Here is a 24,392-nt window from a genome sequence, read left to right on the forward strand (position 1 = left end):
TCTTCTAACTACCTGCCTGCAGACAAAATACGAGTTTGTGCAAAATTGCAGCACGATTGCTCCATTAGTGAAGACTGTAGCGTGATTACAACAGACAGACAGCCAGCCAGACAGACAGACAGACGGACATCGTTATATCGTTTTAGAATTTCTCCCTGATCAAGAATATATATACTTTATACAGTCAGAAATCGATATTTCGATGTGTTACAAACGGAATGACAAACTTATTATACCCCCGTCACCATCCTATGGTGGTGGGTATAAAAACGAATTTTGACAAAAAAATGTGTTTTTCTTTGTTAGACCGGGGACTTATCAGCCAACCTGTTATCTTTCATTCATCCATGAAATGAAATTTCAGTCAAAAACTAAAATAAATTAATTAATTTCGTGATTGAAAACAAATTTTTTCTTTGTGATATTATAAATCCAATCCGGCCCAACTTATATTTTCTTATTTTTTTTTCTGCCTCTATCTATCAGTCAATCCACTTATAGTACATTGTGTTTAATATTAGATTTAAGAGTTCCAGTTGCCTTGTTTAGATTGTTTAGCTTCCACCCACAAAACATGATTATTAATAAAATAAAAAATTGAAACTACATAAAATTGCATTACTTTATGTGTTTCTAAAAAAAAGCTCACACGCTTTTAATTGTGGTGTAGAATAATCACTTGGTCGCCATGTGAGCACTTGAACCTGTCCGTTTTCGATTTCAATAAAAGCCAAACAATAGAGTGGAGGTCATGGTAGAAACATCAATGACGTTGTTTTGTTAAATTTGGACACATGTCGATTTTACATTGAAGCAAATTGAAATGATTTTATTTTTGATTTATATTTTTATTAATTCTAATTCGAAAATTTTGAAAAGATTCAAGTTTCTCATTAAATTATTTTTTTATACCCTCCACCATAGGATGGGGGGTATATTAACTTTGTCATTCCGTTTGTAACACATCGACATATTGCTCTAAGACCCCATAAAGTATATATATTCTGGGTCGTGGTGAAATTCTGAGTCGATCTGAGCATGTCCGTCCGTCCGTCTGTTGAAATCACGCTAACTTCCGAACGAAACAAGCTATCGACTTGAAACTTGGCACAAGTAGTTGTTATTGATGTAGGTCAGATGGTATTGCAAATGGGCCATATCGGTCTACTTTTACGTATAGCCCCCATGTAAACGGACCCCCAAATTTGGCTTGCGAAGCCTCTACGAGAAGCAAATTTCATCCGATCCGGCTGAAATTCGGTACATGGTGTCAGTATATGGTCTCTAACAACCATGCAAAAATTGGTCCACATCGGTCCATAATTATATATAGCCCCCATATAAACCGATCCCCCGATTTGGCTTGCAGAGCCTCTAAGAGAAACAATTTTCATCGGATCCGGCTGAAATTTGGTACATGGTGTTAGTATATGGTCTCTAACAACCATGCAAAAATTAGTCCATATCGGTCCATAATTATATATAGCCCCCATATAAACCGATCACCAGATTTGACCTCCGGAGCCTCTTGGAAGACCAAAATTTATCTGATTCAGTTTAAATTTGGTACGTGATGTTAATATATGGCCTCCGGAGCACCTTGTAAGTCAATTAAAAAAGTGATGGATTTTTTTTTTTTTTAATTTTAACCATAAATTTATTTCAAACAATCAATTTTTTAATCAAACTAAAAACACAAAGTCATTGACAAAAGTACATGAAAATAGGCTTTTAATGAAAAAATTAATTGAGCATTGCAATCAATACCAATACAATTTTTGATTGAATCAATTAAAAAATTTATTGAAATTTGCTAATGAAATCAATTAATTTTTTAATCAATTATTTTTTTTAATGCCCAATCAAAACTGTGATTGATACTATCATTTTCGTGATTGAAGACATTTCAATTAAAAAATTAATTGGATCAATTAGTTTCGTGATTGAATCAGAATTTTTTTTGTGTATATTAATAAAGCTATTAACGTACAAAGAAAAATCCAAATTATCACAAATACTTCAATGTAAAAAATATTTTCTTAATGTCAACGAAACTTTAAACCAAATATGTTAAATCCTCAAAATAAGTCTTAGCCTATATTTGAAGAGTTTTTATCTTAAATTTTAAAATTCAATATTTCAGTTAATTTAAGGACGATTTCTTTAAATAAATAATGTGTTTCTCAATTTTAAGGAAATTGTGGTTCAGTTCAAAGACATGCGACTTTAACCGAGGGACTCAAATTTCCAAAATTTGTGTCCTAAATTTCATGAAAAAATTTTTTGAAACAAAGATTATAAACTTTATTGTAATTAAAATTTCATTATTTAAAAAAATGTGTCCTTAATATTTTCTAAGTTGTGCATCCTAAAATTTAGGATTCGTAATCATTAATATCACGTAAATATTGTTTTCAATGCAGATCCAAAGTTCTATCTTCAGTATGGCGTTCTAATATCTCTAACAGCATTAAGGCAATGAATAATTGTTTATTAAAATTTCTGATAAAAACAAAAAAAAAGTACGTCGAAATTTCTCTCTTCAAAATAAAAATGTACGTCAATGAAAATAAAAGTTGATGGTCAAATAGACGTCCATGTAAAATTTAACTTAAGTAAATGTAAATAATTTAACTTAAGGTACTTTGTATCGTGACAGTATCTAGAGTCGTAAAACAGAATAGCAATAATAACAATATATAAAATCGAAAACAAAAATAGCAGTTTTTTTGTTTACATTTTATCAAAATGAATAAACAAATGATGGGAAAGGTCAATTGATTCCCTGCCCGTCCATTTCCCCAAACATTTTCAGTCACTAAACATCTGTATGATATGGGAAATGTCAGTGACCCATAAGCAACAAGTCCATTTACACCAAGATTCATCATCCATCAAATGACATCCAGCAACGCCAATTACAATGTGACGAGATGAGATGACAATAACAAAAAAAAAAAAAATGCCATCATATGACAACGTCATAATCATGGGAAATCAAATCTTTGTCCCTTGTCACCACACATGAATGTAATCAACTGATGGCGCCGCCGGATGAGCTTAAATTGTAACGACCTCGTAGCAGCATTATTGTCTAGGTTTTACTATTTTGTAATCGCTATAGACACCAATGGGATAGCCACCAAAAAACAAAAACCAAAATCCCAAATCGTTTTGTACCGAAAAGTAAACCAAGAGTTATTTTTAGAGAAAAAAAATAATTCTGTTTTTATTTTATTTCAGTAAAGGCAAATGATTTCCTCGTTGCTCTGATTTCTGATTTACCCACTAAGGGGCTATAAAAAGATTTCCCTCCAAATTGCCGCAAGACCTCTTAGTCGGGGTATAAGAAGTAGTAGGGGCGCAGAGTTTACATGCAAATTTCTTTTTAAAAATAAGCCACAATGGAAAAAACAAAAAATCGCAATCAAGGTGCGTCAAACTTTTTAATGCAGAACAATTTAAAGACAAGTTGTGTGGAGAGAAATGTAGTTGCAATTTCCAATTCCAATTCAAGTGACCATGCTGGCTGATTGCCGTTCCATTTGCATTTGCATTTACAATTTAATTGTCTGACGTCCATCATTGGATTTCTGTTACCCATACCCCAACCCAAACCCTTTGTTCAGTAAATGAATTTCATCAGCCTGTAATGGTTGAATTGGTTGTCTTCACATTGTCCTATTAAGTGATTTATGATAGGTTAATGGTATACGGAAGTCAGTAATTTTTTTCTTTACCACGTCGCCATCGTATACGAGCAACAGAAAAAAAATTAACCATCAAATTCCCTGGAAGGTAAAAAATTGGGAATTATGAAAACGCAACCAGAAGCTTTTAATTTAAATTTGTCATCTTTGAAATAAATACTCAATCTTTGTTTAAGCTTTTATTTTCGAGTACTTGTTGGAAAAATAATGCTCACTGCCTCACTCACTCACCCTTCACATTTGGACACTCTGAAAATCAGATACCTTTCAAAAGAAGACAATTATGGATCAAATTTGACCTTCTTTTAAGGATTTTGGTATTGATTCCGAGCCAAAGATGCGGTTTCTTTAAAAAAAGAAACTTGTCGTAAATCTAGGATCAATACAATTAAAATTAGGGAACAAAACTCATTTATCGATTTTTTTTTATTATCTTTTATAGGTACAGTAGGTAACGGTAGGTAATCTCATATAAGAAAAAAAAACGCACATAAGAAAATACAGGAAAAACAACATGTCGTTTGTGATGTTTTGGTGCGAAAAATTTTTGCATATAAAGGTTAGTACAGTGTTTTTTTTTCACCAAAACACTAAATTATATGAAGACGACGATATATATGAAGACGATTACACAAAAAAAAAAAAATATGAATTTATATATAAATTTGTAAATTTTTATAAATTTATGGACTTTTTCATAAAAAATGTGTACACCTACATAATATATTGTTTTCGTAAATACTTATTATGCATTTTTTAATAACATATAGGGACGGTTTCATAAAATTAATGAAACTTAATATATCAAAAATACTGGTTTTCTCTTAGCGTGAGAGAGCCACAACATAGAGTTACTCTCATGTATATACAATACAAGCATATAATACGAGACAAAAAAAAAACGAAACCTAACGTTTTGAAGGCAACACGTGTGTTTGAGTTTTTCAGTACAGTTTGAATCTCCGTCGCGATTCCAAGATTATTTATTGCCGTAAAAAATTGACGAAAAACAATATTAACTGTAAGCGTTGGTGCTTACGTTTATAAATAATATAAAATATTATAATTATTATACCCTCCACCATAGGATGGTGGTATATTAACTTTGTCATTCCGTTTGTAACACATCGAAATATTGCTCTAAGACCCCATAAAGTATATATATTCTGGGTCGTGGTGAAATTCTGAGTCGATCTGAGCATGTCCGTCCGTCCGTCCGTCCGTCTGTTGAAATCACGCTAACTTCCGCACGAAACAAGCTATCGACTTGAAACTCGGCACAAGTAGTTGTTATTGATGTAGGTCGGATGGTATTGCAAATGGGCCATATCGGTCCACTTTTACGTATAGCCCCCATATAAACGGACCCCCAAATTTGGCTTGTGATTGCTCTAAGAGAAGCAAATTTCATCCGATCCGGCTGAAATTTGGTACATGGTGTTAGTATATGGTCTCTAACAACTATGCGAAAATTGGTCCATATCGGTCCACTTTTACGTATAGCCCCCATATAAACGGACCCCCAAATGTGGCTTGCGATTGCTCTAAAAGAAGCAAATTTCACCCGATCAGGCTGAAATTTGGTACATGGTGTTAGTATATGGTCTCTAACAACTATGCGAAAATTGGTCCCTATCGGTCCACTTTTACGTATAGCCCCCATATAAACGGACCCCCAAATTTGGCTTGCGATTGCTCTAAAAAAAGCAAAATTCATCCGATCCGGTTGAAATTTGGTACATGGTGTTAGTATATGGTCTCTAATAACCATGCAAAAATTGGTCCATATCAGTCCACTTTTACATATAGCCCCCATATAAACGGACCCCCAAATTTGGATTGCGATTGCTCTAAGAGAAGGAAATTTCATCCGATCCGGCTGAAATTTGGTACATGGTGTTAGTATATGGTCTCTAACAACCATGCAAAAAATTGGTCCATATCGGTCCATAATTATATATAGCGCCCATATAAACCGATCCCCAGATTTGAACTCCGGAGCCACTTAGATGAGCAAAATTCATCCGATCCGGTTGAAATTTGGTACGTGGTGTTAGTATATGGTCTCTAACAACCATGCAAAAATTGTTCCATATCGGTCCATAATTATATATAGCCCCCATATAAACCGATTCGCAGATTTGGTTTGCGGATCCTCTAAGAGAAGCAAATTTCATCCGATCCGACTGAAATTTGGTACATGATATTAGCATATAGTCTCTAAGAACCATTCAAAAATTGGTCCATATCAGTCCATAATTATATATAGCCCCTATATAAACCGATCCCAAGATTTGAAATCCGGAGTCACTTGGACGAGCAAAATTCATCCGATCCGGTTTAAATTTGCAACGTGGTGTTAATATATGTCCGCTAATAACCATGCCAAAATTGGTCCATATCGGTCTATAGTTATATATAGCCGATCCCCCATCACACAAAAATTGGTCCATATCGGTTCATAATCATGCTTGCCACTCGAGCAAAAATAATCTAGCAAAATTTGTCGAAATTTTATTCCTATAGAAAATTTTGTCAAATTTTATTTCTATAGAAAATTTCGGCAAAATTTTATTTCTGTAGAAAATGTTGTCAAAATTTTAATTCTATAGAGAATATTGTGAAAATTTTAAATCTTTTGAAAATTTAGTAAAAATTTTATTTCTATAGAAAATTTTGTTAAAATCGTATTTCTATAGAAAATTTTGTACAAATTTTACTTCTATAGAAAATGTTGTCAAAATTTTATTATGTCAAAATTTTATTTCAATAGAAAATTTTGTCAAACTTAATTATATACGTATTTAATCGGCCATTTTAAGTTTAATATATACCACGTATGGACTACGTGGTATATATTACGGGATTAGGTAGTTTTAAGATCGGCAAAAGTTACCGCAACCCAAGTAAATCGATTGTGGATGACAGTCTTCAGTAGAAGTTTCTACGCAATCCATGGTGGAGGGTACATAAGCGTCGGCCTGGCCGAACTTACGTCCGCACGGATGAAAAAGACTGTTTTTCATATGTTTGGCTATAAACATTATATGTTTGGAACACAAATTTTTAAACACAATATTTTTGAGTGCAAGAATATAATGTTCATAAACTAGCATAACATGTTTGGGACGTATATGTTAATATGTTAGAACATATTATGTTTGGGACATAAAATGTTTTTAAATATAATATGCTTGGATGCAAACATATATTAATTTAGAAATAGCCTATAAACATATATGTGTTTAGTAGCTTGGAGCGCTATTTAACAGGGAGCGATATTGAATTAAGTTGGTGGTTGTTGCTTGTTATTACAAAATTAACATTTTATTTTTCCTTGGGCAATTGATCAGCTACTTCTTTAATCCTTACAAACTGTGTGGTCCGCTGTTCGAATCCCCGTCCGGCAAAAGGTAAAATTAAAATAAAAAAAATCATACAATTGAATAATTTCTTCTACAATGTTTGTATTACAGAAAAAGGTGCTAAGAACTAAAAAATCTCGTGGAAGTGAGAAAGATGTGGGGGAATATACAATTGGGCAGAAACAAAATTTTGAGCATTCAGGTCGAAAACCTATGTTGTTAGCACCTATATTACCTGTTTATTTTCATAATTCATTACGATTGTAAATATATAAATAAATAAATAAAATTTTGAGCACAATATTGTTTGGGAGAATTTTTTTTAAGCATATAATATTTATGGGTGCAAAATGCTTCCAAACATATTATATGTTCACATAATAACATATTGTTTTTTGGAAGACAACATTATTGAATTTGGATGCAAAAATACAAAATGTTTGGAAATTGACTACCCAAACATATATTGTTTAGACCAATATGCTTTCAAACATATTATATATTGGAAGAGATCAAACATATAAATGTTTGGGCAATAGCCAAAAATGTATATGCTTGAAGCAAACTATGTTTGGGAGTATATGTTACAGAAGCGATTTTTTGTGAGCGTGCGTATATACTTGTTAATTATATAATTATGTTCTTTTCTGGCTGGACTTTAATGCGGGTTGGCTGTTATGCAGGCATTAAGAATCGGAAATCTAAATGAAAAGTCACATGTAATGCATGGCGGTTTTGTTATACATTATGTAAAAGTTTATATTTTTCAATGACAAAAATATGTATACTTCATTTATAATATTAAAAATTCCATTCATATTATGTATACATTCGTAGTCAATGAAACCATGTATTTTTATTTTATGAATTGTTTTCATATAATTTATGAATTCCGTGTTTGGAAAATTTTTGTGAACACTATTCATAAAATAAATGTATTATTTTTTGGCAATTATGCAGGCATTAAGAATCGGAAATATAAATGAAAAGTTACATGTAATGCATGGCGGTTTTATTATACATTATGTAAAAGTTTATATTTTTCAATGACAAAAATATGTATACTTCATTTATAATATTAAAAATTCCATTCATATTATGTATACATCCGTACACCCTCATAAAAAATCGCTTCTGTAACATATACTCCCAAACATATTTTGCTTCAAGCATATACATTTTTGGGTATTGCCCAAACATTTATTTGTTTGATCTCTTCCAATATATAATATGTTTGAAAGCATATTGGTCTAAACAATATATGTTTGGGTAGTCTAAGTTCCAAACATTTTGTATTTTTGCATCCAAATTCAATAATGTTGTCTTCCAAAAAACAATATGTTATTATGTGAACATATAATATGTTTGGTAGCATTTTGCACCCAAAAATATTATATGCTTAAAAAAATTTCTCCCAAACAATATTGTGCTCAAAATTTTATTTATTTATTTATATATTTACAATCATATTGAATTATGAAAATAAACAGGTAATATAGGTGCTAACAACATAGGTTTTCGATCTGAATGCTCAAAATGTTGTTTCTGCCTAATTGTATATTCCTCCACATCTTTCTCACTTCCACGAGATTTTTTAGTTCTTAGCACCTTTTTCTGTAATGCAAACATTGTAGAAGAAATTGTTATATTTTATAATTTTTTTTAATTTTACTTTTTGCCGGACGGGGATTCGAACAGCGGACCACCCAGTTTGTAAGGATCAAAGAAGTAGCTGATCAATTGCCCAAGGAAAAATAAAATGTTAATTTTGTAATAACAAGCCACAACCACCAACTTAATTCAATATCGCTCCCTGTTAAATAGCGCTCCAAGCTACTAAACACATATATGTTTATAGGCTATTTCTAAATTAATATATGTTTGCATCCAAGCATATTATATTTACAAACATTTTATGTCCCAAACATAATATGTTCTAACATATTAACATATATGTCCCAAACATGTTATGCTAGTTTATGAACATTATATGCTTGCACTCAAAAATGTGTTTAAAAATTTGTGTTCCAAATATATAATGTTTATAGCCAAACATATGAAAAACAGTCTTTTTCAACCGTGTAGTCAATGAAACCATGTATTTTTATTTTATGAATTGTTTTCATATAATTTATGAATTCCGTGTTTGGAAAATTTTTGTGAACACTATTCATAAAATAAATGTATTATTTTTTGTGTGTATATTTTGATCAAGTCTCACCTAATAATGGTTGGAAAAGATCCAAGGAATTGATTGCATATAATTTTATATTTCTAAATTAATTAATTAAAAAAAGTTACCGCGAAAACAAGCTGGTTTTCAGCTTGAAAACTGAACATAGTGCTCAGCTTAAGAAAAAAAACTGTTAAAAAGAAAATTAAAGATGTATACAAATCATAAAAGGAATACAAAACCAATGAAGATAAATTAAATAACTCCAAACGACCGGAGTTATCAAATTTTCCCTTTGGACCATTCTTCTTTCTAAAAGAGATTTTTGTGAAATATATACCTATAAGAAACAAATTTCTTATATAAAAATATTTGTCCTCAGTTAAAAAACATACGACTTTAAAGTATGTTTTTGAACCCCACGCTAAAAAACAGGGAACATTTTAATTGTAGAAAGTTGTAACTAACCTGCATTACAAACGCCGATATCACAAATATAAGTAAATATATTTTTTAACAAATTCATGAAAATTTATTACTTTTTCAATTGTCAAAAAAAGTTTCGTAGTTCGAAGGAAACAATTGTAAAAATGTCGTTTGCGTTATTTGCGCGCATTTACAAATTTGAAGAAATCCTGAACTATTTTGTGGGAAATACGAATTTAGAAAATCTTTATACTTCCTTTGTGTTTTTGTATGCCCCTTTTTAGTTAATTTAAGTTACGTCCGGAACAAAAATTATTAAAGTTTGTTTCAAAACGTAAAAAAATCCATGAATTAAAATGGAGTTAAATTGGCTTTAGTGTCCTAGAGGGTTCACTTTGCATTCACATTCCACTTCCAAAATCCACTTTAACTAGATTTCAACTTTTATTTGCCTTATAAAAAATGCATTTCAAATCTTGAAAAAATTTGATTTTTAATGTAATATGTAGATCCTATAACATCAAATTTAGATTTGTGCGAATTGACTGCCTTTAACGTGACTCATGGCCTTCAAACGACCGAAAAAAAACATTATACGCTTCACGAAAGTGGCACTGAGGCATTTTGACCCATTTGTGGTGTTTTTTTTAGTACAAACCTTAATTTCAAAAATCCCCCAGGCGCAAAATTTCAACGGATTGAGATTTGGAGATTTGGGCCATTGTGCAGTGCACCTAGAGAAGGAATATTTTTCAAGAGCAAAATGTTATTTTTGAACGTTGAACATGGAACATTCCTTTTACAACCATGTTATTTTCTCGAAAACTATGTATCTGACTTCGGCAACCATGTATATGTTTACCGAGAAAACAACATTTTTGCTACAAAAATGTTCCATTTCCACCGCCCAAAAATAACATGTTTGGGGTGATTATTATGTTCCTTCTCTGCGCGTAAAATGAAGTGGGGAAACTCCTTTTTAAGCAACTCTAGACGCGTGTTGAGTCCATGATAGAGGTGTGCACGTGACATGAAATTGTCGTGACACGCGTGATTCACGTGTGAATCACGTGAGTCGTGAATAAAATCTGAAGCAACTCTCGACTAACTGGGACTAAAACAAATATGTCGTGCGTGAGCGTGCGTGAGTAATAAAATCGGTTCGTTAATAAAATCACGCTCACAAAAAAAATCAAGATTTAATTTTTATTAGTATGTTAACTGAAATTGATTTAGCTGTCGAACTATATTCTATTCATGAATGTTGTTGCCTTTGCTCATTCCTGGTTGGAAAATGTCGTGAGTCTCTTGAATTTGTCGTGAGTCACGTGAATTGTCGTGCGTGAACGTAAGTCTTTTCATTTCGTGAATTTGCGTGAGTGGGATTGGTTACCACACGTATCGTGCGTGAATAAATATTTGACTTCGTGAATGTGCGTGAGTGTGAGTGAAATTTCACTCACGCGCACACCTCTAGTCCATGTTCATCGACCGAAATGTTTGCCCAGGAATCCAATACCGTCTTTATAACATTTCCCAATCATATTCGGCATTAAATTTTACTCCAAGGTCGATGCATATGAGCGGTGAGCGACCTACGGCCGTTAAGGCGAGTTCTTATTCGAAGTTTTACATTTTCATCTGACCTCTTTGGCAAGTAAACCCGATCATTTTGTTTCTTTAAAAAACTGCACAATTTGTAATGACTTCTCATTGGAGAAACACGAATTCGACAACTGGCAATTTTCGTACAAGTGAAACGACTCCTTGGGCTCTTTCCAGTCTAACCATTTGTTTGCATCGGTGAGCCCTTGCACTTTTTGGAACTTCAACGGCTCATTTTTCACTATGTGTTGTATCCGTTCTCGCGATATGTTCATCTCATGAGAAAGATTCTTACCACTGCGGCATGCATTTTGATCAAATCGGGCCTTCATTGTTCGGATCATTTCTGGTGTTGTTTTTTCGTCCACTTTTTGGACGTGATGCAACACTGTCAGTATCACGGTAAAGAACAATGGTACGAGAAACATAAGAGTTATTCACTAACGATAGCCATTTGTGGTTTTCCAACCAAATGCGAGAGTTCCATTTTATATTTCAGAGAGAATAAAAACCAAACAAAAAACTTCAAAAAATTGAATTAAGTCCATCGATGCATTATAGTTCAGTTGTTAATCCATGTTGAAAGTTGTAAAAAATCACACGTAAATGTTCACGATTTCAAATAATTTTTTGGGCTGTAAACAAACAAATGACGTTCGGGTTCGTTCTGAGTACGTATAACCTCAAAATGTCAAGCTTTACGATATAGCTGTCAGTTGGCAGTTTGCAGCACTAGGGTTGCCCAAAACTGAAATATAAAAGCAACCCTCATATATTCCTCAACCATTTATATTTTCCAATTTTACTTTTTAAACTTCTGGATATATATTATGTTATTTTCAAATGAGAAACTCTATTTCCAAAAATTAAAGCTGAATTAAAAATAAACAATCAAAATAATATTCTCTACATTCACTTGACTCTCCTGGTTATGTTCAGTTTTAACTGGATATAAACAAGAACGACATAAAATTGCTACTACTAGAATCCAAGATGGTTGTATGTCATTCCATATTCGTTAATGGTGATCGTCATTCAACATAAACCCAATGTGAACATTGTAGTAGTAAGTAGACTAGTTTTTAGTCTTCAAACCTATTACGTCGTTCTCGATTTTTTTTAGATTGAGTTCGACTCTTATCATAGATGAATGGCCGGTCGCAGATTTCAAATAGACAGACAAATTAACCAACCAATGACGTTGGTAGATAACAACACACCCCATTTCATTGACAGGCCTCCTTTTTTCTGTGGAGGTTTCCAAAACGAGAGTATTTTTTTTTTTTGAAATCGTTAATTTATAATCAATTGAAATGCATTTTGAATGGAATTCAATCAAGTATTGACTATTATATGAAATTGTTCTTTCGCGTTGGCGTTCTTTTTTTGTCTACTCTATAGACCTCTATAACATTGTGTCATCGTTATTTGAGTGCTATGGAAAAATACCATAAAAATTAAGGACAATTTCTTGAAATTGAAAATTCTGTGGTGAGTGATAAAAATTCAATCTCAAACTAATTTTCTATAAAATTAAAGTTTCAACTAAATTATCTTTGGAAATGAAATTTTTACAAATTTTTTTGTCGTTATGGGTATGTAGATGGTTATCAGGAAGGTTTTTTGTGTTTGGCGATTTTTAACAAAATGGCGGCAAGCGTTTATGGCTTGGCATTCTGCTGCCGCAAAGTCCGAATGCAATTCTATTTTTTGGGTTCCAGCAATACTCTTTTTGGTCTCTGGATTTACTCTCTTTTTTGATCTTCACCCTTATTCCTGAAGTCGCCCTCGCCGTCGCCTTTTGTCGATTTTCGTCTGTCGCCACTAATTGGTATTCCGTTCGTCGATATATTCTGCTATCGAATAAAATTGGTATTCCTGGTGTCGCCTTTTGTCGCCAATATCGTCGCTTTTTGTCGCCTTTAAATTTACCAGCGACGAGTTTGGTGTTTAATTTTTGAAGAAGTTTTTTAGACTTTATTAATCGAACAATTGAAAAATAAATAAAAAAAAAATAGAAATTGGTAAGAAGTAAAGTGTCTAATCTTCAACAATTACAAAAAATGGGAAAAATCAGTATATATAGCAGTTATGGTCATCACCTTCACATCATAGAAAAGAACACTGTACAATTAAAGTAAACAATTCCATTTGTTTTTAATAGAAACCCTTCAAGGCCAATGTATTTTATTTAGCACCATACTTATACACCGAAAAAAAAAGTTTACTATTGTTTACGAAAAATGAACTAACCCATAGTAAGAATGACCATGATTTGGCGCCAAAGATTTTTTTCATCTAGATAAGTTCATGATTTTCTTATAAATAAGTTTATGTATTGCATCGTATTTTAGTTCATTCTTACTACGCTGTGGGAAGAATGTACTTACACTCATTCAAAATATTCCTGCTATCCGGAAAAATGAACAAGTTTTTGGGAATCCTATATTTATAAATTGGTTTCAAATATACTGTTTATCAGTATAATTTTGAAAGAAGTAAATAAATTGAGGAATTAAAGTTACAACAAGCCTGTATACATCTAAGAAATTTGTCGTACAATATAAGACAATTTTTCATAACTACCAGTATTTTATTTCAAAAAATTATTATTATATTACATAAAACTATGGCTTATGATATACAATAAAAGAAATGTTTTTATTCGTACGCTGTATGCTGTTACTTTTCGGTAGTTAGTAATTGCTCCTTCAAAAGAGTAATATTCTATGTTAGTAGAATGAAACTAATTAATATCAATTTCCATTTTCTATCCATATGAAAGATATATGCCATAAGTTGCTATTTTCATTTCATTTTTGTCCAATTTCACCGATTTCGCTAGTTTTTGTTGTGTGGATTTGCGTCATAAGCCTCTGAAGTTAAAAAGGTATATAAAATATAAAAATATTAACAAATTCTATGGTATTTTGATCTTTATCTTACAACAGAATTTTCTTAGAGCAAATAGGGATATCAGCTTAGTTAGCATTAAACAGTAAGAAGATTCCAAAAAATACCATTAGATTTGCTGTCATCCTGCAAATGAAAATTATTTTTAATAAATAGAAATTTTGGCTTTATTACAAATGGACGAAACACTTACCACATTGAAAAAAAGCATCCAATTACTACATTAGTGGAATCATATCCATGCACAAATGGGACATTTTTGAAATCCTTCTCAGAATATAAATGAAATAAAAATATTATAAAATTAGATATAATTTCCACTTGTCAATATAACATTTAGTATTTATGGTGGATATTAAGTTCGAGTTTAGTGGCTAAAATCCCAACTTTTCATGATTAGTTTTCTTTAGAAATACATGGGAACAAAATTGAACCGTTTTTGTGTTCATTTAAAATTTATATCAAATTTTTAGTAATTTGAGGTCGCTGAATCCAAATTTACACTTGTTTTTTTAAGAGCTCGACTTTTTGAGATATACGGTTATGTTCAAAATTAAGGCACTTCCGCTATATATATTGAAATAACTTGAAAACAATTCATCATATTAAATTAAAAAAACAGCGTTCTACATAAGCTTAAAAACGATTTTCTGTTCTTAATCGTGTAATCCATTTAAAGAATATAAACTTAATAAAAAACTTGTTTCGAGCTATTCTCCATCAAGTTATATTTAAATTTTCATCGAAGGCGTATAATTTTATACTTTTCTTACTGATTTATTTCTGATTTTAGCACCTAAACTCGAACTTAGTACACACCTTAAGGACTCGCTATAACATAAAAATATAGACTCAAAAAATTGTACTGTGATCCAGATGTAGAGTAAATATAGATCATTTTATTACCACTCATTATGAATATTTTTATGTAAACCAATTTAAAACCGCACTAATTTTAAATTATTAATAGAAATATACAGTTTCTTAATATGTGATTTATTTTAGAGTTATTTATTTTTTATCAATATAAAGTGTTTTTGTTTTCTCTAACATCACACCATTCACTTATCAGATTCTAAAATGTTACGAAATAAATGTATTTTTATTAATAAACACAAATACCGCACGCAAGCGCACCACGTGTGCGCTTCATAAATGCATCAACAGAACTGAATGCACCAATAAAACTCAAAGACACAAATAGTCATAAAGGACACATATGTAAAGAAAAACAACTCCACACACACATGATCCCTTTCTGATCTCGCTATTGCAACAAAACAACTATCACCACAAAAGATACCAACAACACACATTCCATAACATCATCGCAATAACAAACACAAACAAAAAAAAAAAGATGATGCAATAATTTCATAATTTCTTCTCACTTCAATTTCCAGTATCACGTTTATTGATTAGTTGGTATTCTATCTATAGGATAAGGTAAAATATATTCAAAATTTACGAGGAATCCATAAAAAATTATATACACCCGTCAAGGATTAAATTAACTACTTTTTATTCTACTTTATCTAAAATTTTCAATGTGAGGAAATATACTCCAACTTATAGTAGAAACCGAAATAAGCTGTAGGAAGCCGTCATACGAATCGGTACTGTGGTTAAGTTAATTTTTACTACAAAAATTTTTTTTCATACAAAAATTTTTCTTAGTAAATTGTCCACATTTCGTAGCAAGATTTTTATATTGCCTATGTCTGTTTATAATACAATCAACGATGCATTAACTATTGTATTGGAAATTTATTTAAGGAAAAATCCGTCCCATTTCGTAGTTAGTGAACTAAAAAACATATACTGAAGTTTTATAAGTTTTCCTTTAGCTAAGTTAATTTTCGCAGTGGTTACGAAAAATGAACTATATTACAGTAAATTTTTTGAACTATGTGGAAGTTAAACTGGTCCTAAAATTAACAAGACACCTTTTTTTCTGTGTATAACAAATGTGCCCTTCACGAACTTTGAATGATCCTTGGGCACATAATGTCAACGTCGTTCCAATTGTATATGCCGGATGTTGTTATTGTCCTAATGTGGATATCTATATCATTTCCCGAGTCAAATTTATTTTGATTTTCCAAGTCAAAATTGGATTACAAACAAATAGCATTTTAAACGCAAATAATTAAAATTCAGTTTTGCACATCAGCTGATTGTTTTCTTTCACGATGATCCTTCTGCCATTGATCTCAGCGTCTCGCCATTTTTGTAGTTTTGGAAGCTTTAACTGTCCTCGAGTATATATCCACATTTTTCCGCGTCAAATTAAATATTTTTTCTTGATTTTCCGGCTTAGAATTGCGTCAGATATAAAAATATTTTAAACCGAAAAAATTAAAATTATTTTTTTGCACATAAGCTAATTGTTTTCTAGTGATATCGGTCTTTTATTATCGAGTATTGTAATTGGTACAAAAAGTAATCGTCGTCGTCGCCGTCGCCACTTCGCAGGAATACCAAATGAATGACGAGACGACTTAAAAGCGACAGACGACAAAAAGCGACGGCGAGAGCGAGGGCGACTTCAGGAATAAGGGTGCTTAAAAATTCTGGTGAACGAGGTCGAATCTTATTAGAGCCTTATCCTTAAAGTTGTTATGATACCAGCAATGCTCTTTTCGGTCTCTGAATTTACTCGGAGATCTATTTTTTGATCTTAAAAATTCTGGTGAACGAGGTCGAATCTTGTTAGAGACTTATCATTAAAGTTGTTATGATACCAGCAATACTCTTTTCGGTCTCTGAATTTACTCCGAGATCTATTTTTTTATCTTAAAAATTCTGGTGAACAAGGTCGAATCTTATCGTAACGTTTTTCAAAGGCGTCAATTTTATTTAATATAGCGACATGCCGTACGGGGGTTTGCTTGCTCCATTATTTTGTCTGCTGGCTCTGCAATGTCTTCCAAATTACCTTTGTTGCCAGTGAGAATTATTTTAACTTACTCTGGCATCTGTTCCAGCGTTGCCACAATGAATTTTTATTTTGGCCCAACACTTTTCCACAATTGGACCAAAATTCGTAACAGCGAACCATTTTTCCAAATTAAATTAATATCATTTAATAGATAAAATCTTTCCAAAATTTTACATCAATAGAAGATTTTGTTAAATTTTTATATCAATTCAAAAATTTTATTTCTAATTATTTCTATAGACAATTTTGTCAACAATTTATTTCTATAGAAAATTTTGTCAAAATTTTATTTTTATAGAAATTTTTGTCAAAATTTTATTTTTGTAGAAAAATTTGTCCAAATTTTATTTTTATAGAAAAATTTGTCAAAATTTTATTTCTATAGAAAATTTTGTCAAAATTTTATTTTTATAGAAAATTTTGTCAAAATTTTATTTTTATAGAAAACTTTGTCAAAATTTTATTTTTATAGAAAAATTTGTCAAAATTTTATTTTTATAGAAAAATTTGTCAAAATTTTATTTCTATAGAAAATGTTGTCAAAATTCTATTTCTATAAAAAGTTTGGTCAAAATTCTATTTCTATAAAAAAATTTTGTCAAGATTTTATTTCTATAGAAAATTTGGTCCAAATTTTATTTCTATAGAAAATGTTGTCAATATTTTATTTCTATAGAAAATTTTGTAAACATTTTATTTTTATTAAAAAATTTATTTCTATAGAAAATGTTGTCAAAATTTTATTTCTATAGAAAATTTTTTTACAATTTTATTTCTATAGAATTTTTTTTTTAAATTTTATTTCTATAGATAATTTTGTCAAAATTTTATTTCTTTAGAAAATTTTGTTAAAATTTTATTTCTATAGAAAATTTTGTCAAAATTTTAGTTCTATAGAAAATTTGGCAAAATTATATTTCTATAAAAAACTTTGTCAAGATTTTATTTCTATAGAAAATTTGGTTCAAATTTTATCTTTATAGAAAGTTATTGCAAAATTTTATTTACATAAAACTTTTACAAAATTTTCTTCATATACTTTAGTTTTGTCATTTGTACATTATTTTATATCTATACAAATTTTTTTTTAAGTTTATTTCAGTACAAAATTTTGAAAAAATTTGTTTTCTATAGAAAATTTTGACAAAATTTTATTTCTATAGAAAATTTTGTCCAAATTTTATTTCTATAGAAAATTTTGTCAATAATTGTCAAAATTTCATTTCTATAGAAAATTTTGTCAAAATTTTATTTCTGTAGGAAAATTTTGTCAAAATTTTATTTCTATAGAAAATTTTGTCCAAATTTTATTTCTATAGAAGTGTTTGTCAAAATTTTATTTCTATAGAAAATTTTTAAAAAATTACCGATTTGACGAAAATGGACCAAAATCAACCATATTCCATTTGGTCCGACCATCTATAGAAATTTATAGAATTCTATAGAAATTTTTGTTAAAATTTTATTTCTATAGAAAATTTTGTTAATATTTTATTTTTATAGAAAATTTTGTTAATATTTTATTTTTATAGAAATTTTTGTTAACATTTTATTTCTATAGAAATTTTTGTCAAAATTTTATGTCTATAGAAAAATTTTAAAAATTTACCGAATTGACGAAAATGGACCAAAATCAAGCAAATTCCATTTGGTCCGACCATTGGACTAAATTTAAAAATGAATAATTTTTTGGTCCAAGTTTAGTCCGATCGCACCAAAATGGCAACCCTGATCTGTTCATAGAACAAAGCTTTTAAAAGTGATTAACTAACCAGACCAGCCGTGCATTGCACATCAGTAGCGACTGATGTCAGTGTAAGTAGTGACTGGGTTTTTGATCCCCCAATGGCATGTCCTTATAAAAGACCCCTAAGTTTCTTCTCGTCGGATTCTGTGAATGCTACTTTTTTAATGCCATGTACTAACATCCCTCAAATGGTGGAATTTTTACGCTGGTTGCGAAGCAATCTAAGGTTGTGTCTGTTGAAAAGTTACAGAAGTTATGAGCCTTCTCTTCCCGTATTTTCTTCATTCATAGTGTTCTTATGTCGGGGTCACCAATGTAGGCGGTTCAAATAAAGCGCACAATTTATAAATATTTAAAATTGTTTATTTGATAATAATTTGTTGAATTCTTTATAAAATGAAATTTAAAAACGAGGGTCGCCACAAGTACAAACAGATGGTCGATATCAATCAATTTTTGTTGGTGATTCCAATACATACTGATCTCCAGATTTTAGGTTACAAATTTTATTCTATCTATCTGAAGTTCTTTATATGTTGTCTTTTACTGCTATACGAAAGAGATGTAGGAAATTTAGTACAACTTAGTATGAACGTTTGCAACCCTGGGCTCCACTCATTGATATGAGGGAAATTCTCTTTGGAGCTCATGTGATGAAAATATATATTTTTGTATACTCCCTTAATTGAATATCTCTGTCGCATGTGTAAATTCCTTTTCCTTTAATCTCTCATCATATAGGAATTATATAATTGATGGAGCGCTTATTTTGACATCTGCATTGTTTTATTGATTCTAGCTATCTTTTGTTTAATTTATATTTGTCATATTTTTAATAGTATGTAAAATAAAGGAATTCAATTGACACGTCTAAAAATGGTTCTTGGTTCATTGTTGTCCATATATTGCATGTGGTGGTGGTGGTGGTATGACAGTTGGTAGGTTCGTTTGGTGTTCATTGTACGATAATAAATTAATAATAAACTTAATTTATGCAAACAATTCTGTGATATGAAAAATAGTCAGTCAATAGCAGAGATTCGAATCTTTTAAGTCATTTTTTTTGTTCTTTTTACCATAAATCATTTTAACCTTCACAAATGACATTAAACTCTTTTTTATTATTACAAATTAAATTTTTTTATTGTAAAGTTGGGAAGGGGGGACTGTGTTGGACGATTTAAGATCATCGGCTTTGTTTGTATTTTTTTTTTAATTCAGTTTAGGGAATAAATGAATGATTGTAGAAATAAACTCTTGGTATGATTGATATTAAATTGTCGTTGTTGATTTTTAAGAAAACGTATATGCTTTGGAGGGGACATTTACGCCCAGACATTCATTAAGATTTGCAAATGTTTTCAATCTTCTTAAAGAAGAAAATTAAATATTTACCTTTGTCTATTTATTATTATTTATTTTTTTTTTTTAACAGCGGCCATATATTTTGCTTCATTTACTTATTATTTGCCATCTTCAATGGAGACTTGACGTTAAAAACGTGTCAATATTTTTTAGCCATTAGACAAAGGAATTTAAAGTAATTTTTTAAGCACTATAAATACCAAAAAAATATGGTAATAACGCAATTGACCACTTAGGATTATGTTTACGGAAGGCAATTCTAGTGATGTTTATGAAACTAAATAACACCATGCAACACAAAAGTTCATGTTCGTGTCTCTTTATGATTTTTTCCAATTATTGTGAAATGTTGCTTAGAAAAAAATTGACCTGACACATACACAAAAAAAAAGTTTACTCAAGCCAAAAATAATCTATCAAAATTTTACCAAAAAAATACCAAATAATTATTTTGCGAATGTTTCTATATTTGTCAAAATTTGATTTCTATAGAAAATTTTGTCAAAATTTTATTTCTATAGAAAATTTTGTCAAAATTTTATTTCTATAGAAAATTTTGCCAAAATTTTATTCCTATAGAAAATTTTGTCAAAATTTCATTCCTATGGAAAATTTTGTCAAAATTTTATTTCTATAGAAAATTTTGTCAAAATTTTATTTCTATAGAAAATTTTGTCAAAATTTTATTTCTATAGAAAATTTTTTCAAAAATGTATTTCTATAGAAAATTTTGTCAAAATTTTATTTCTTTGGAAAATTTTGTCAAAATTTTATTCCTATAGAAAATTTTGCCAAAATTTTATTTCTATAGAAAATTTTATAGAAAATTTTGTCAAAATTTTATTTTTATAGAAAATTTTGTCAAAATTTTATTTCTATAGAAAATTTTGTCAAAATTTTATTTCTATAGAAAATTTTGTCAAAATTTCATTCCTATAGAAAATTTTGTCAAAATTTCATTCCTATAGAAAATTTTGTCAAAATTTTATTCCTATAGAAAATTTTGTCAAAATTTTATTTCTATAGAAAATTTTGTCAAAATTTTATTTCTATAGAAAATTTTATCGAAATTTTATTTCTATAGAAAATTTTGTCAAAATTTTATTTCTATAGAGAATTTTGTCAAAATTTTATTTCTATAGAAAATTTTGTCAAAATTTTATTTCTATAGAAAATTTTGTCAAAATTTTATTTCTATAGAAAATTTTGTCAAAATGTTATTTCTATAGAAAATTTTGTCAAAATTTTATTTCTTTGGAAAATTTTGTCAAAATTTTATTTCTTTGGAAAATTCAAATTTCAAAATTTTATTTCTTTGGAAAATTCAAATTTCAAAATTTTATTTCTATTGCTGTTTATGAGCATCAAGAATTCTTCTAAACAGCAAAAATCAACAATTTTTGCTAGAATTCTACCAACTGTGGCAACCTGTTTATTGTGGAGGTTAATAACTCCAAGATATTGAAAACATTCTAAATTCTTGTAGGTATCGACAATCCATGACTTTTGAAATTGTATTTATTGCTTCTAATATGTGATGGAATTTCACTTTAAAGAAAAAGAAATGTTCTTCAATTCAGAATACTTTCATAAAGTTCACAAAGTTCAAATTCTAAGATCTTTTTATATTCTAAACATTTGTAAATGTTTAAATAAATAAAATGATTTTTTTTTTCTTTTAATAAAATATTCAATGTTCTAGAAATGCATGCAAAATTGTCTACATATACATATGCATTTTTCATGTATATTTGTTTATAAAAAAAAAAAAAAAAAAAAAACAAGCTAGAACATGTTTCAAGTTTCTAGCCAAGTCTAGAATTGAAATTCTAGCAATTCATATTCTCACTGCAAAAATTACTACCGAATCATTGTCGAACAATTTGAGAGTTCATAAAAAAGGTATATGCATATAAAAAAAAAAGTTCATATCTATGTCAATAGAAACAACTTTTGAAATGTTGTTTTTGAGGTCTTGTCATTTTAGTATTTCTTGAAGAAAAAAAATGTTTTCTTGCATTCTTCTTCTCCTCCTAGGTTGTTTGTCAAATAATATTTACTAAGAACAAACGAAAATTTATCAGGAAATTTGTGGGCTCTCGTAAATGTTAGATATATGTTTTTAGGAGATAAAATCTTATTTTCTTAGAAATATATTCATAATTTATATTTTTGCTTTTTCTATTTAATGCTTAGTACTAAGTTCGTTTCTGAGAAAAATTTATATCAGCATGTATCACCGAGATTATTATGCGAAAATTTCAGAATTGCTTTAATATATATTCGAAAAATCCCAGAACAAAGATTTCGCAGTTATTCCGCAATAACGTTTTTGTATGGAGTATAACAGTTTTTCGTGCGAAACCGTGATCTTTGTACTTAACTTAAAACCGGAATAGTTGTAACAAAAAATAATACTTAAAATTTCGAAATTAATTTTTATTTTAGCATGAATTTTAAATGAAGCACTTTTTTACTCATCACATGTAAGGAACCCTCCATTTATAGTTTTTTTCTTTACAAAACGGATAACAGATAGTGAAAACTTGACATTTTTGACTAAGTCGAGGCCAGTTTTTGATCATCGGTTTAATTCTTTCCTGTGTTTCATTGAAATTTGTATTTTATTTGTCATATATTTCCCTCTTCGAATCCAGAGACATACTGAAGAAGTCAAATAGCTAAACATTACAACACGTTTTCAATAATTAGCACAAAAAAAAAAATCAATTATATACGAGGATTTCGAATTCTTCGATACAACTAAATAAATAAATAAATCAAATAAAAAATATTCTACAATACAATGATGACTTTTAGCCCGACATCTATCTTCAGTAATCGAGTATATTCAGCGTCAAGTTTCATAAAAAAAAAAAACAAAAAAAAATCGTTTGCAAATTGAGCACCTCACCTGTATTCAATTTTTAAGTTATTATTACAAAGAAAAATTTAGCACACAAAAAATATTTTTTGTATTCAATCACGAAATTAATTGATACAATTAATTTTTAATTGAAATGTTTTCAATCACAGAAATTATAGTATAAATTAAAAAATTAATTGAAAGTCTATTAAAAAATTAATTGATCCAATTAAAAAACTAATTGATACTAATAATTTTTGTAATTGATTTTTGTCTCAATTAAAAACAAAATTTATTGAATCAATTAAATTTTTAATTGAGCATTTTTTAAAACTCAATTAAGACTTTAATTGGAAAATTTTCCGTGATTTTTTTTTCGGTGTATCACACTGAAAGTACAGCATGAATTACTCCTTAGTTTATTTGCAAATTGTGGTGGTTGTAGGAGCAACACCACTCTAACATATTTGTATTTTTGATTAAAACTACACTCAAAAAAAGTTTACTTGGATCCAAAGATTTTAACCTTCCCTTAAGGATTTGGTATTGATTCCGAGCCAAAGATGCGGCTTCTTTAAAATTAATTCCAAAAAAAAACTTTGAACCAAAGATGATAAATCCTCAAAATAAGTCTTAGCCTATATTTGAAGCGTTTTTATCTTAAATCTAAAGATTAAATATTTCAGTTAATTTAAGGACGATTTCTTTAAATCAAAAATGTGTTTCTTTACTTTAAGGAAAATTAGCCTTAGTTCAAAGACATGCGATTTTAACGGAGGGACGAAAATTTACAAAATTTGTGTCCTAAACTTAATGAAAATAAATTTTGAACCAAAAATTATAAACTTTATTTTAATTAATATTTCATTATTTTAAAGAAATTTGTCTTTAATTGTTGGTAAATTTCGAATCATAAATTAAGGTTGCGTAATCTTTAATATCACGTAAATATTTTTTTCAGTGTACTTTTACTTGTTAAACAATTAATTTTTCACATCAAGATACCTTTAATTTTTTTACTTTGCTTAAAAATTAATTTTACTTGTTAACAAAATTAATTTTCAAATCCAATTAACTTTGACTTTGTGATATTTGAGATATAGAAAATGAAAAATGGAATTGTCATTCGATTTTTTTTGTTTTTTTTTTTTGAAGAAAAAATATTAAATAATTTCGTTTTTATTCCTGAGTTTTTTTTTTTCGTCACAACCAAACCACACTTCAATTGGTGACCCCGACAAGTCCAGGTAAATTGATTTGAGTTTTTTTTTCGTCACAACC

At 29.4% G+C, this 24,392-nt stretch overlaps 1 protein-coding gene and 2 long non-coding RNA genes across 3 annotated transcripts in view; 1 reads left to right on the forward strand and 2 right to left on the reverse strand.

Annotated features, from left to right (window-relative positions):
• Pino (protein pinocchio) overlaps positions 1 to 24,392 on the reverse strand; it is a 157,757-nt gene that overhangs the window by 48,232 nt on the left and 85,133 nt on the right. The window lies entirely within an intron of this gene.
• On the forward strand, positions 7,064 to 7,376 carry LOC142227203 (uncharacterized). The gene is made up of 2 exons (XR_012719803.1): positions 7,064 to 7,123; positions 7,187 to 7,376. It is a non-coding gene; the product is annotated as an uncharacterized LOC142227203 (long non-coding RNA).
• LOC142227201 (uncharacterized) lies at positions 13,858 to 14,454 on the reverse strand. Its single transcript, XR_012719801.1, has 3 exons — positions 14,386 to 14,454; positions 14,226 to 14,318; positions 13,858 to 14,155 (listed from the first exon to the last, which is right to left on the reverse strand). It is a non-coding gene; the product is annotated as an uncharacterized LOC142227201 (long non-coding RNA).

The sequence above is a fragment of the Haematobia irritans genome, chromosome 2 (genome assembly GCF_050003625.1).
Source record: "Haematobia irritans isolate KBUSLIRL chromosome 2, ASM5000362v1, whole genome shotgun sequence".
Lineage (NCBI taxonomy): Eukaryota > Metazoa > Arthropoda > Insecta > Diptera > Muscidae > Haematobia > Haematobia irritans.